Source organism: Tachyglossus aculeatus, chromosome X4 (genome assembly GCF_015852505.1).
Source record: "Tachyglossus aculeatus isolate mTacAcu1 chromosome X4, mTacAcu1.pri, whole genome shotgun sequence".
Taxonomy (NCBI): domain Eukaryota; kingdom Metazoa; phylum Chordata; class Mammalia; order Monotremata; family Tachyglossidae; genus Tachyglossus; species Tachyglossus aculeatus.
This window is the reverse complement of record NC_052098.1, coordinates 29700299-29716241: the sequence shown is the minus strand read 5'-3', so window position 1 is coordinate 29716241 and position 15943 is coordinate 29700299.

Here is a 15943-nt window from a genome sequence, read left to right as displayed (position 1 = left end):
AACAAAACCAAACATACTAACAAAATAAAATAGAATAGATATGTACAAGTAAAATAAATAAATAAATAAATAGAGTAATAAATATGTACAAACATATATACATATATACAGGTTCTGTGGGGAAGGGAAGGAGGTAAGATGGGGGGGATGGAGAGGGGGACGAGGGGGAGAGGAAGGAAGGGGTTCAGTCTGGGAAGGCCTCCTGGAGGACGTGAGCTCTCAGTAGGGCCTTAAGAACCATCAGTGATTGCCCATCCACCTCTGCATCAAACAGAAACTACTTCCCACTGGCTTTAAAACACTCACTCAATCAGCTCACCCCCTCCTACCTCTCACCTCACTGATCTCCTATTACAGCCCAGTCTGCCCTCTTCACTCCTCTAGTACTAGCTTGCTCACTGTGCCCCGATCTCATCTATCTTGTCACCGACTCCTTCCCTATGTCCTCTCTCTGGCCTGGAATTCCCTCCCTGTCCATATACACCAGACCACCACTCTCCCCGCCTTCAAAGCTTTATTTAGGTCACATCTCCTCCAGGGAGCCTTCCTCGATTAAGCCCTCTTGGGGGGCCACGTACAACTCATCGTGCCCCAGAACCCCATCTGAGGATGATGAGATCAGCAGCAAATCTGTCTGGTTGACACCTAGCATTTCAGGTTTTTCTAGGTTCATATCCCCATACCGACCCACACTGCTGCCCTGGGAAGTCCCAGGTCAGTGGGGTGGGGAGAAGGTGGAGGGGAAACAGAGGGATCACAGCAGGCAGGAAGCATGCAGAGCGTGCAGTAATCATTGCCCCCCATCATCATTATCATCATTAGTATTTCCAGAGCACCTCTGATGTGCAGAACACTGTACGAGATACTTGGGAACAAGCAAAAGAAGTAGAGAGAATGGTCTCTCTCTAGGGAATGCCATCTAATGGATGCAATCACACAACCAAAAATCTGTATAAAAAAATTGTTATTGTTATATTTGTTAAGTGCTTACTACATGTCAAGCACTGTTATAAGCTCTGGGAAAGATCAGAGTCCCTGTCTCAGACGGGGCTCACGGTCTAAGGGTGTAGCTTAGTGAATAGAGCATGGGCCTGGAAGTCAGAAAGAACTAGGTTCTAATCCCAGCTCTGCCACATGTCTACTGTGTGACCTTGAGCAAGTCATTTAACTTCTCTGGGCCTCAGTTACCTCATCTGTAAAATGGGGATTAAGAGTGTGAACCCCACTGGTACAGGGACTGTGTCCAACCTGATTAACTTGTATCTACCCCAGCGCTTAGAACAATGTTTGGCACTTAGTAAACACTTAACAAGTACCATTATTATTAATGGGGAAGGAGAACTGGCATTGAATCCCCATTTTACAGATGAAAAAACTGAGACACAGAAAAATTAAGTATCTTGCCCAAGGCCACCAGCAAGTGATTTTTGCGACTCACTGGCCGTGGGTAGTAATTTCATGTATTTGCTATTCTTTGTGTTTTGGGTCGTTTATGGTCTGCTGGGCAGGTCTGAAGAGATGCTGCAGGTTCATGAAATCACTCAGTATGGTCCCCATAAGCTTGGGCATCGTCCGGAGATAGCAGGAGTGCTCGCTGCAGGTTTCCAGAGAGCCTGGGGAGTCCAGACATCATGGCCATATCCAACATAGCCCATTAAATTTTCAGGAGGAAAAGTTTTGGAAATCACAGAACAATGATGGAAAGTTACAAAGTAGGATACTTTGCTTAATTGTAACTGAACAAAGGTTGACTGTAATAATAGTAATAGTGGTAGCAATAGAATTTATTAAGCACTTACTATGTGCAGAACACTGTACTAAGTGCTGGGAAAGATTACACAGGTGGAAATTAAACATGGACCCTGTCCCTCAAGGGGCTCACAATCCCTGAACATAGGTGGGGGAGAGGACTGGAGAAAGATACACTGGGAACAATGAAATAATAAAACATTAAAACAGCTTAAGAGACATGGACAAAAAATGATACATGAAATAAAACTGAAAGTCAGCAGGGGGCTGTGGCTAGACAAATAGAATTTCAGGCTCCTCTTGAAGAGGGGTTGGCATGGCCGTGACTGACTACTGTATTTTGCCTGAAACTGCCAAACCTTAACAATTAATATCTCAGGATCCTGATTTAAATAAAGATGGGAGTGGTAAAAAACAATCAGAGAGAAAAGAGGGCTGTATCATACCATGAACATTCAGACTGGCTCTTCCTTTGGATTCGCAGGACTGATGCAACAGCAATGGCCACAGTGGCCAATCCCACTCCCACCTCTGCCACATGTCCTTAGTTCCACTGGGCCCTAGCTGCTATGTGGTACTGAGAATAGTCAAGCTCAAGGGCATCTACTTCATCAGACAACAAGCAGGTGCTACCTGGTGCCAGATGGAAGCTGTCTTCCTCTCCTTTCTGATGTGCTTACATAGTCTCTATGCTTTTCCCCCCTTCATTTTCTGTTCCTCACCCATTTTTGTCTCAGAGATAAATATATCCACAGTAGAGTGAGCACATTTTCTTTCTAAAAAAAATGATAGGAAAAAAATTCATGAAGATTGCATTTGTCCAGTTTTAAAAGGGATGAGGTCAGTCTGGTACTTTGTACTTCCACAAATATCCATCTTGAAGTGTAAATTATTTAGGCTACTGGTTTCTAAGTGTGTGTGTGTGTGTGTGTGTGTGTGTGTATCTGGGCATGTGTGTGTGGAAGTGTACATAAATGTCATTACTTTAAGTTTTGAGTTGGTGGTAATTTAAGCATTCAGAATGTAAATGATAGTTCCCTGGAAATTAGGCCATGGGACAGACTCCAGCAGAGAGTAAAGCATAAGCGTTGCGGATCAGGGTGGGAGTGGTTGAGACTCTTTGAAGGAAGGCAAAAGAGCACTGAAATGGACTTCTCCCCCACCTCCCCCATACTCCCACCTCTCCCCTTCAAGGAGTGCACAGGGCTCTGACTTTCTCCAAGCTGGCAGTATCAGCTATTATGAAGTTAAATCTGAAAGAAAAGGGATCATTTTCTAGGCAAGGCAAGAGGCTAGAGCTTGCTTATTATATCACATATGCTACTTTCACGGATGCTTTTTTTTTTTCAACACAGCCTGTAAAATGAGTTTTGGATACAAGGCCAACAAGACGATCTCTTTGAAGAAGTTGTGGCTTGATTTTGGATGGTGGAGAGTGACTCAGTAAACAGCGTTGTGGTGTCTGCCAGGCTTGGAGTGAGCATCAGAGCTAGCTTGAAAAACATCTTTTGAAACCAGGTGTTTGCTTTCTTGTGGATCCCTTTCAGGGACTAATTGCTGAGTAGAGCGACAGAAGGAAACTGGGCAACCTACCACCACAGACACTTGGCAGGTATTACTTGAAGCCCACTTGTCAGCATTAATCAATCAATCAATCAATTGTATTTATGGAGCACTTACTGTACTAAGCACATGGGAGAGTATAATACAACAGAATTAGCAGAAACATTCCCTGCCCATAACAGGCTTACAGCCTAGAGGGGGAGACAGACATTAAAATGAATAAATAATTTATAATATATAATTTAAAGATATGCATGTAACTGTTGTGTGTTTGTGGGTAGGGAGAATATCAACTATCCAAAGGTCACAAATTGAGGTACACAGATGACCAGAAGGGAGAGCAAGCCAGAGAAAAGAGGGCTTAATTGGGGAAGGCTTCTTGGAGGAGATGTGATCTTAGATGTGATATGTTCATGTTCGATATGATAGGGGAGTCATAATTCAGAGATTATGCTGGAAATATTCATTCCTGTGGAGCTGGAGAACTCATTTCCTCAAAGAAAAAATACTAGGAAATGCAGTGTTAAAGAATTATAATAATAACTGTGGTATTTGTTAAGTGCTTACTATATGCCGGACACTGTACTAAGTGCTGGGGTCGATACAAGGAAATCAGGCTGGACACAGTCCCTGCCCTGCATGGGGCTCACAGTCTTAATCCTCATTTTACAGATGAGGCAACTGAGGCACAGAGAAGTGAAGTGCCTTGCCCAAGGCCACACAGCAGATGAGTGGTGTAGCACTGTCTCATTAGACTTCATAACTGTGAATATTAATGATGGAATTTGTTAAGTGCTTCCTATGTGTCAAGCACTGTTCTAAGAGCTGGGGTAGATAAAAGCTAATCAGGTTGGACACAGTCCCTGTCCCACATGGGGTCTCACAGTCTTAATCTCCATTTTACAGATGAGGTAACTGAGGCACAGAAAAGTGAAGTGACTTGTCCAATGTTACACAGCAGACAAGTGGTAGAACTCGGATTTGAACCCAAGTCCTTCTGACTCCCAGGCCTATGCTCTATCCACTAGGTGTCCAGCTTGCGAGGCCCACACAGAAAAAGGGGAAGGCCCAGATATTTTTTATTCCCAGCTCAGTACCCCTCCTAGATGGGAAGCTCTCTTGCCCAGGGTGTCGGCCACTCACCTGGGAACCTCAGTGGATCCCATCCAATATAGGGGAGGATTTGGGTGTAGGAAAGAGGGAGGAAACCTCAGAGCCAATAAGCAGAAGAGCCTGTGTTAGATGACTGAAGGGAAGGGGCGTGGAATGCCAGTTTTCACCAGGAACCAGGGAAAGACCAGTGGACAGTATGCCCACAGAGGAGCTGCTAAGAGAAGTAGAGCAGTGGATTTCAGGGTGCAGTAGCCTCTGGGTTTAATTTAGGAACAAGTTTCAGATCAGGGATAGGAAGTTATTCTTCAATTTAGTTTATGATACCATCTTATAAGTACTGCTGCTGCTGTTGAAACATTTAACAAAGTAAATACGGGTTATCTCTTTTTAGGTAGAGTGCCTGAGCTATCTGTGTGTGTGTATAAGTTACAGATTTGGAGATTAACAGTGGGGAGTGGGGTGTATGGTCTTCCTCAAATTTTTAGGGGGTGGGATTGAAACAGAACTACTCTTCGTTTCCCCTAAACCCACTCTTCCCAACTTTCCCATCTCAGTCTCAAACTACTATCCTTAGTACAGTGCTCTGCACATAGCAAGCACTCAATAAATATCATTGATTGACTGATACAAAGTGCTACCACACTGATCCAAGCACTTGTCCTATCCCACCTTGACTACTGTAACAACCTCCTCATCGACCTCTCCACTCCAGTCCATACTTCACTCTGTTGCCTGGATCATATCCTAACTAAAAATTAAGTCTATATCTTCCTGCCCCTCAAAAGCCTCCAAAAAACCTCCACATCAAACAGAAACTCCTTACCATCAGCTTTAATCAATCCATCAGTGGTATTCATTGAGCGCTTACTCTGTGAAGAGCTAAGAGTACAATGTAAAAGATTTGGTAGACACAGTCCCTGTCCACCAGGAACTTACAATATAGAAGGGACTCAATCAGCTCTTCTCATCCCTCTACTACCTGACCTCCTACTGCCACCCAACCTGCACACTTCACTCCTCCAACACCAACCTACTGTCTGTACTTTCATCTTGTCTCTCCCACCGTTGGCACTTTGCTTACATTCTCTCTCTGGCATTAAATTTCTTCACCCATCATATCAGATAGACCACCCTTCTCCCCATCTTCAAAGCCTGCCTAAAATCCTATCTCCTATAAGCCCTCCTTTCTCTGTTTAACCTGTCCCTTCTGCTTCACCTGTGAACTTGGATCTGTTGCCCTTAAGAACTTTGATATCCACTCCTCCCACAGAACTTATGTATACACCCATCTGTAATTCATTCTGATGTCTCTCTCCCTCTCTAGTATGCAAGCTCTTTATAGGCAGTGATCGTGTCTACCTACTCTATTGTATTGTACTCCTCAAAGCCTTTAGGTCAGTGCTCTGCATACAGTCAGTGCTCAATAAATGCCACTGATTGACAGTCTAGAGGGGAGGAAAGGCATTAAAATAAATTATGACCATCCTCCCAGTTCTATAATCTCACATCCTTGGTGTCTTCCCTGACCCCTTGCTGTCTCTCTACTCTCACATTCAACCTACTACCAAATCCTGTCAGTTCTTCCAACACAATGTCCCCCGGATCCACCCCTTCCTCTCCACCCAAACTGCTACCACCACAGTTCAAACGCTGGTCATATTGTGGCTGGACTATTGGATCCGCCTCAATTAATCAGTCATATTTATTGAGTGCTGACTGTTTATCCGCTGCCTTCACTGGCAATACCCCAACCTGCTCTCCCACTTCCAAACTAACTCCTTAACTGTACCTCACTCGACTTTCCTGTCTCAGTCCCTTCACTCATATCAGTCCCTGGTTTGGAACTCCCTCCTTCTCCAAATCCGCTAGACCACAGGTCTCCCCATATTCAAATCTTACCTCCTCCAACAAGTCTTCCCTAATAAATTCCCAGAACCCCCAATTTTATAAACTATCTCTAGCATTTACGAACTTACCTGCAGACATCCTTGGCCCTTTTGTATATCTGAATACATCTATACATGTCAACTATACATTCAATTCTTAATTTTAATTACTCTATTTGAAAATATTTTTCTGTCCCCACATTAGCTTATAAGCTCTTTGTGGGTAGAGAACGTCTCTTCTTTGTTTTGAACTTCTTAAGCCCTTAGTACAATGCATTGCACCTAGCAGGCACTCAATTAACGCTGTTGCTGCTGCTACCGCCACTACTACTACAACTACTACTACTACTACTGGGCTGATGACTTGATGAACCCTGGATGCGTCCTGCACCTTTTGGGAGTTTCATATCCAAGAAATTCTTCTGCTCATGGTATGATACTAATTCTCGCTTTTGTCTTTATGTTGCCTTAGTGGCTTTTTCATCTCTCCTTATGTATCTGCTACCACTCCTCTCTCCCCCTTCTCATTTTAGACAGGGACAGGGGCCATGTCTAACTCCAACCAGTGTATACTTTCCCAGTGCTTGGTACAGTGCCCTGCATGCCAAAAGCGCTAGTACATACTATTACTACTACTACTAAGATCCATGGCATGGTGGCAGCAAATTACTGGGGCAGTTTCAGGGTGCATTACAGTGGAGTCCCCAAAGCCCCTACCCCAAATATAAATGGTCATGGATACTAGAACCCTGGGAACTAGGTGACCGACCTCAAAAGTAACTAGAGGTGGGAACCTAATGATAAGCAAACAAATTCAGGTTAAGCCACTTGCTTGGGGATACAGTGACTCAGTGAGGAAAGTGAGTAGGGAATCCATGTTGTCTGACTCCTAGTTCAGTGCTCTGTACACTAGTCCTTGCCTTTATCCTTAGATGTGCTATACTAATATTACAGGCTATACAGGCTTCTTCCAGACAACACAGTAGCCAGAACCCTATCTCTCTGGAGTGATTTTGAAGTTGCTCAGCCGAAAACATATTGCAGCTTCTAATTTCTAAAAGAGCATCTATTGAAGGCATCTCTATTGCCAGAATGGAGAGGGGTACCCAATTCTCTGGTTCCTTTGAGCTAACCCCCCCCCCCCCCAAAACTGTAAGGATGCTAGTAAGAAGTAAGCACTTAATAAATGCCATTATTATTATTATTATAATTGGATAGTCTGATGCTCTGTTCCGGGATCAGATGATTCAGTTACATCTTCCTTCTCTTGGCATGCTTCCTGGAGCTGGACTCCTGCTTGGGATCACATCCCACAACACTGTTGCCAGGAAATAAGAAGTCATTGAAACCTTTGTGCTCAATTCTGCAGCCTGGGTCCTAGTCAGCTCCCTGTTCCTGAGCCAGCCAAGCAGTGTGGTCTGGATGAATGCTGCCTTTTTTATCAACATTTATTTGGGAGGGGGAGAGATAAGGTGACCTATTCCTGGAAACTGTATTCCTTGGCAGTGGAAGAAGTAAATTTCAGAAATAATCACTTCATTGCCATTCACTAGCTCCTGAACTTGTGACACCTGAGAGGATTATATGTAAGTTCCCTGGAGTGGACCTGTTGAGACGGGTAGATGGGCTGACAGAGGAGGCAGAGGAGGAGCTGGTGGTCATGGCACATAGTGATACCAATGACACAGGTAGCATAGCGGAGAGGTCAACTTTAGGTTGTCGAGCAGTAGCCTGAAGTTGGGAACTTCTGAAAGCAATTTCTGAAATCCTGCCAATTCCACACACAGGGATCCAGAGGTAGGCAGAAATCCAGAGGCTTAATTTGTGACTGAAACAATTGAACAGAGAAAGGGTTTGAATACATTAGGAACAAGGGAAGTTTTATTAATCAGTGGCAATTATTGTTTGCTTTCTGTGTACAGAGCAGTGTGGACTAATGGATGAGCCCAGGCGTGGGAGTCTGAGGATCTGGGTTCTAATCCCAGCTCTTCTACTTGTCTGCTGTGCTACCTTGGGCAAGTTACCTCACTTCTCTGTGCCTCAGTTACCTGATCTGTAAAATGGGGATTAGGACTGTGAGCCCTATGTGGGACAGGGATGTAGTAAGTGCTTAACAAATACCACAGTTATTATTATTACTATTAGAGCACTTGGAAGAAACTGTAAACTACTTAAGGGCAGGAAATGTGCTTACCAATTTTATTGAATTATACTCTCCCAAAGCACAGTTCTCTACCACAGAAAGCTCTCAATAAATATGAATAATTGATTGATACAATAGAGTTGGTAGACACTATCCCTGCTTATAAACTAGCGGAGGAGCTTTGGGGACAGATGGAACTTGCATGGGGGAGGATGGACTCCACCTGAACCAAAGGTTAGAACAGCATGGCCTAGTGGATAGAACATGGGCCCGGAATCAGAAGGACCTGGGTTCTTAATCTTGGCTCCGCCACTTGTCTGCTGTGTGACCTTTGGCAAGTCACTTCACTATTCTGTGCCTCATTTACCTCATCTGTAAAATGGAGATTATGACTGTGAGCCTCACTTGGGGCATGGACTGTGTCCAACCTGATTGTACTGTAACTACCCCAAGGCTTAGTAGAGTGCCTGGCACATAGTAAGTGCTAAACAAATACCATAAAAAAGGCTGCTGGCATTAAAAATCAAACTAGTGGTAGAGCAATTTTAAAACTAAACACAAGGGGAAAGCTGGTGAGTCTGGAAAGGTACAAGTTTAAAATTAATTCAACTTTCTATGGACCCCTGAACAAATCCACAGGGAGCAAGGAGGACATTTGAGGAAAGTGATGAAGTCAGATTAGATAGATTGTTTTTCAAATAGGGAAGCTGGCAAATATGGAAACTGCAAAATAAAGCAAGCCAAAATAAACAACTGCTTCAACACTAATGCTGTGATGATGTCATTGTACTGCTAATGCTGTCAGGGGGAAGGGAAAGGGTAGGGGAGTGTAAAGATAAAGAGAGGGGAAAGGATGAGAGAGAGGAGAGGAAGAGAGGAGAAAGGAAACTGAAGTGGGAGGCTTTGGGGAAGGAGGAGGTAGCTGATCCCCCAGGAAATATAAAACTGCAGGTGCCAGGTTGAGTCTCTGTGCCCAGATCATTCATTTGTTGGCTATAGAGTGCTGCACCCTGTTTCCTGGGTGTAACAGAGAGAGAGGCACTCAGACAGCGATGGCACATAGAAGCAGTGTGGCTTGTGGAAAGAACACGGGCTTGGGAGTCAGAGGTCATGGATTCTAATCCTGGCTCCACCGCTTGTCTGCTGTGTGACTTTGGTACAGGCACTTAACTTCTCTGTGCCTCAACTACCTCATCTGTAAAATGGTGATTAGGACTGTGAGCCCCACGTGGGACAACCCGGTTACCTTGTATCTACCCCAGAGCTCAACAATTACCATCAATTATTATTATTCTTATCAGGGATGATTTCATTTATGTGGATTAACATAAAACAAATAAATCAGGCAATATTTGACTTTATTCTGAATTTGAATTTGGCCGCCACCATCGCAAATGAAGAAAAACATAGCTTGATGTGCTAGAGAAGACATGGGGGAAGCAGTGTGGCTTAGTGGAAAGAGCCTGGGCTTGGGAGTCAGAGATCATGGGTTCTAATTCTGGCTCCACCACTTGTCTGCTGTGTGACCTTGGGCAAGTCACTTCACTTCTCTGGGCCTCAGTTCCCTCATCTATAAAATGGGGATTATGACTGTGAACCCCATGTTGGACAGCCTGATTACCTTGTATCTTCCCCAGCGCTTAGAACAGTGCTTGGCACATAGTAAGCGCTTAATAAATACCATCATTATTATTATGATGATAGCCTGTTACAATGAAAAGTGGCAAGGGGAAATAAAGATCTTATTAGCAAAGCTTATTCAGGATCATCTGTGGTGGTAATCAAAAACTTCCCTTTGAAAGACACATTTCTTAGTACCTTGCCATTACTATTTCTACAGGAAATCAGCTTTCTCAAAGAGAAGCAAAGGTTATATCTATAGCTTTAATGGTATTTATTGTGCCTATCCTAAGCCAGCCTTGCCTCTCAGCCATCCAGTTATTTTCCCAATGCAGGGCTAATCAATCAATCCCTCTTGATTGATTGATTGAGTGGTATTTTTTTGCATCTAGGGCAAAGAAGGCTCCAGTCTCATCACAGACAAGGACGGAATCCTAAAAAGATGGTTAGGACATTTCAATATCCTCCTCAACACGTCTTCTACTGTTGAAGATGAGGTGCTGCAAAACATACCAGCATGGTCTAGTGGATAGAGCACGGGCCTGGGAGTGAGTAGGATCTGGGTTCTAATCCCAGCTCCACCATGTGTCTGTCATGTGGTCTTGCACAAGTCACTTATCTTCTCTGTGCCTCAGTTACTCATCTGTACAATATGGATTAAGATTGTGAGCTCCATGTGAGACAAGGACTGTGTCCAGTACAATTTGCTTATAATAATAATAATAATTGTGGTATTCGTTAAGTGCTTACTATGTGCCAGGCACTGTAGTAAATGCTGGGGTGGATACAAGTAAATTGGGTTGGACATAGTCCCTGTCCCACGTGGGGCTCACAGTCTCAATCCCCATTTTACAGATGAGGTAACTGAGGACCAGAGAAGTGAAGTGATTTTCCCAAAGTCAAACAGCAGACAAGTGGCAGAATCGGGATTAGAACCCATGACCTTCTGACTCCTAGGCCTATGCCCTATCCACTAAGCCATGTTGCTTCTCATACCCACCCCAGTATCTACCCCAGTGCATAGAACAGTGCTTCAAACATATTAAGCACTTAAGAAACAAATGCCACAATTATATTATCATTATAATACCAAACCTCACCATACATGAACCCTTGTACCAACTTCCGGGAAAGTCACCACAGCAGTGGTGGTGCTGTATTCCACCGCTTTATTTATTATAAATCAATTTATTAATTTATCCATCAAGTGCTGTTTTTTTTCTAGAAAAACACCCGGACCCGATAGCATACCTGTTGAGATCTACTTACACCTGGCTTAAATTCTGCGATCTACTTACACTCGGCTTAAATTCTTGCAAAAATGGCACCTTGACAAATGAACCACTGAGGAAATGCCACAGGAGCTCAAAGATGCCACCATCATCAGCTTCAAGAAGAAAAGCAAAAGATAAGATTGCAGCAAAAGATCCATCTCCCTACTCTCCATTACTGACAAGCCACTAACCAGAGTCCTTCCGGATCAGTTATGAAAGAATATCATCAACCGGAAGTTCCTGGAATCACAGTGTGGTACAATGGACATGATCTTTTCTGTGCATCAGATACAGGAAAAGTACAGGAAACAGCACCAAAACCTCTGCCCAGTTTTTGTAGAGCATACCAAAGCATTTGATGCTACCAATTGGGAATAACTATGCAAATTGGGCTGCCCTGAAAAATTCATCAAGATTCTGAGATTACTTTTTGATGGCATGGTTGGTCAGGTCAGAGCTGAGGGCGCCCTGCCTGATCCATTTCCCAAGGGGATAAAACACAGATGCACAGTGGACCCCATCCTGCTTAACAATGGTATTTGTTAAGTGCTTACTACATGCCAGGCACTGTACTAAGCACTGGGGTGTATACAAGAACATCGGGTTGGACACAGTCCCTGTCCCACATGGGGCTCCTAGTCTTAATCCCCACTTAACAGAACAGGGAACTGAGGCCCAGAGAAATGAATTGACTTGCCCAAGGTCACATAACAGACAAGTGGCAGAGCGAGGATTAGAACCCATGGCCTGAGCTCTATCCACAAGGCCATGCTGGAAGATGTAACAAGAAACTTACTTGGATACAGGCGTTAGAGTACAGTTTCACACTTTTGGGAAACCCTTCCAATCCAACAGACTTTGTGATTCATCCAAAATTGAGGCAGTCAGTTAATTCAAAACATGTCGTAAGCAGGTGACTGCACCCTAGAGACTCACACCCAAGAAGACAGGCAAATGACTGTAAACCGATTCACTAAAATCAGCCAGGTGCTATGGGTTTTTTCTTTTATGGTATTTGTTAAGAGTTTACTATATTTCAAGCACCGTTCTGCTGTATGAACTTGAGCAAGTCACTTCACCTCTCTGGGCCTCAGTTATCTCATCAGTAAAATGGGGATTAAGACAGTCAGCCCCATGGGGGACATGGACTGTATTCAACCTGATTACTTTGTGTCTACCCCAGTGCTTAGAACAGTGACTGGCACTTAGTAAGTGCTTTACAAATACTGGTTTTTTTTTTTTAAAAAAAGACAGGATCACAAACGATGAAGTTCTGGAGTTACCTCGATCAGTCTCTTAGGATTGGAAGTATGCTCACCTCAACACAGCCGCGCTGGTTGGGACACCTGAAGAGAATATATGGCAGCAGAATACTCGAACAACTGCTGTATAGAGAGCTGAAAGTGAAAATCTGAAAGCTAGGAAGGCAGAGGAAATGGTTTAAGGACACGGTAAACAAGGCCTCAGACAATGCTACATCCTATTTGAACACTGGGAGTCAGTTACCAAGGCTAGACCAGCACTGCGAAATGCTATCAAGAGAGGAGTGGGTCTCTTGAAGTAAAAGCTTCAAGGAACAAAAGACAAGAAGGCAAAAGCGGCAATAGCACCAGGAGCTGCAAACATTAAGCATGACAACATGACAAAGGACAACAATATGGCCAGGACTGTGGATCCCACATTGGCTTTTTCAGCCATACAAGCCCTCATAGGTGAACTTCATCTTCAGAAGTGTTTTATCTGAATAGGAAAAACTAAAACTATGTAGTTGTCCAACCATCCAGTTCTTAACCCAATGGCAGAACTAAGTAAGAAATGTAGCCCTCTAAAGTGGTTATTCATCAGACATATTGACTGCTTTCCCTGGGCTCTTGCTTCCTAAGGATTTTTAAGGCTTTACCCACCTAAATATGGAATTTTACAACCACCACCTGTTTTGCTGTTAGTTTAAGGGGCCCAGGGAATGAATGACTCACTGTGCTTACATATTCAGCCCTCTCTGCTCTTTGCTCTGACTGGGGTACAATTGCCAGTTTATTGTACAAAAAGGCTGTTCCATCTGGAATTCCTTTCATGACTAGTCTTATACCATACCATAATGTTTTTTGCCACCTTCGAGCTTTTTATTCTGAAGGGTTTATGGCAATCTAATGAAAAATCGAAGCTCTGAGAATAGGGGAGCAGTGTGACCAAATGGGGAAAAGCACAGACCTAGGACTCAATCAATCAATCAATGGTATTTATTGAGTGCTTACTGGGCCTGGAGCACTGTACTAAGAGCTTGAGAGTACAATGTAACAGAGTTGGCAGACATATTCCCTGCCCACAGTGACTGAGAGTCAGAGGACCTGGGTTCTAATTCCAGCTCTGACACTTACCTACTGTGTGACCTTGGACAAGTCACTTAATTTCTCGGTGCCTCAAATTCCTCAGCTTTCCACTTAATCTTCACTTCTTTTTCTCCATCTTTCACTTTGACTTCACTCTCTCTCTCTGTTTCTCCCCTCTCTCTGTCCCCACCCACTTTAACTAGGCCCCTACCTCTTTTTGGCCCCACCCTATTCAATTTAGGGTGGCCAGTGTTTTGGTCATTTTAGACATGAATGTTCATCTTAGTGAATGGTTAAAAAGGACTGGTCTAGCTAGTGGTAAGGGGAGAGGATGAAGCCGTTCTGCCTTTACATTAATGCACAAGTATTATATGTTTTACATAGGAAAGCAGAAAGACCAGTTGAAATGTCACCTGCTGCAACAATTTTTCTGTTGTCTGACCAGGGCAGTTGGGTGAATGATAGGCTAGGTCATGGATTCTGGTATATTGCCTTGCACTGGGGTTTTCAGGAAGTAGACTGTAAGCTCCTCCTTTAGACTGCAAACTCTTCTGTTAGACTGAAAACTCTTCGAGGGCAGGGTTTTGTGTCCACCAACTGTATTGTACTCTCTGAAAGGCTTAGTACAGTGCTTTGTACAAGGAAAGCACTCAATAACTACTATTGATTGATTGATAGGGCAGTTGTCAACAGACATCCCCTCCCCATAAAACGAACACAGCTATATCATTCCTAAAGCTATGAGGACCGGGGTGAGGGTAATATAGAGCTATGTTCTAAACCCAACTGGCCTCTTTCCTGATTCCCTTCTCCTTTTGTGCTCCTCAAGGGGAGCTAACTGCTCCCCACGATCATAGACCACCATTATTCCCATGGGGCACGTTATAAAATAACAAACAATAATAATAAGCTTTTACTTCATATGGGCCAAGCACTGTACTAAGGGTTAGCTATAAGATAAGCAGATTGGGCACAGTCCCTGCACTACACAGGGCTCACACTCTAAGTGGGGCGACGGAGTCTGTGCTCCCACTTTCACAGATGAAGAAACGGAGGTCTGGAGAAGTTAAGTGACTTGCCCAAGATCTCACAGCAGGCAAGTGAAAGAGCTGGGATTAGAACTCAGGTCTCCAGACACCCAGGCCTGTGCTCTGTCTATTAGACCACACTGCTTCTCAATATACAGTAGAGATTTAGAGGGCATATATTTGCTCAGTAAGAGGAAAAACCATTGAGAAGGTGGAAAGTGGAATAAAAAAGTTGAGGGTGGAGTCCAGAAATGGCTCCCAAAGGAGACAAATACCTAACACACAGTTGGGTGAATCATCGCAGAACGGGTAATGACAAAGCAGGAGGTGGGTGGAGTTGCTTGTGAAAGTGTGTGAGATAATATTACTAGACAGACATTAGGGTGGTGAAGAGTTAGAATGAGCTGGCCTCATTTCCCCCCTTCTTCTTTCCTCCTTTTTAATCACAGGGAGACTCTAAGATTGAAAAACAGAATGAAAAGAGTGGTGTTCTTTGGAGAAAAGCACTTCAGTGCAAAGAACAAAGACAATAATGATCATCTGCAACAAGTTGCAACATACAGGGGCTGGTGGAGCCATATCTCAGCATCAGGTCTGAATTAAGACCCTTGTGGGATTTGGAGCCATCAATTTGGAAGACCTCCAAGTGATTAAGTCTTCTAGACTGTGAGCCCACTGTTGGGTAGGGACAGTCTCTATATGTTGCCAACTTGTACTTCCCAAGTGCTTAGTACAGTGCTCTGCACACAGTAAGCGCTCAATAAATATGATTGATTGATTAAGACTGAGAGCCCTATGCGGGACAGGGACTGTGTCCAACCCCATTTGCTTGTATCCACCCCAGCGGTTAGGACAGTGGCTGGCACACAGCAAGTGCTTAACAAATACCATAATTATTATTATTATTATTATCATTACATCATGCACCTCCCATCCCCTTCTTCACTGATACCCACCTCCATACCTGCTCCTTTTTTTACAATGGACTCCGGCTCCCATCAGGAAAGAGAATGGACTGGACATGATAATGGTATTTGTTAAGCGCTTACTATGTGCCAGGCACTGTACTAAGCATTGGGAGGATACAAGCAAATCAAGTTGGACATAGTCCCTGTCCCATGCAGGGCTCACAGTCTCAAGCCACATTTTACAGATGAGGTAACTGAGGCCCAGAGAAGTGAAGTGACTTGCCCAAGGTCACACAGCAGATAAGTGGCAGAGCCGGCATTAGAACCCA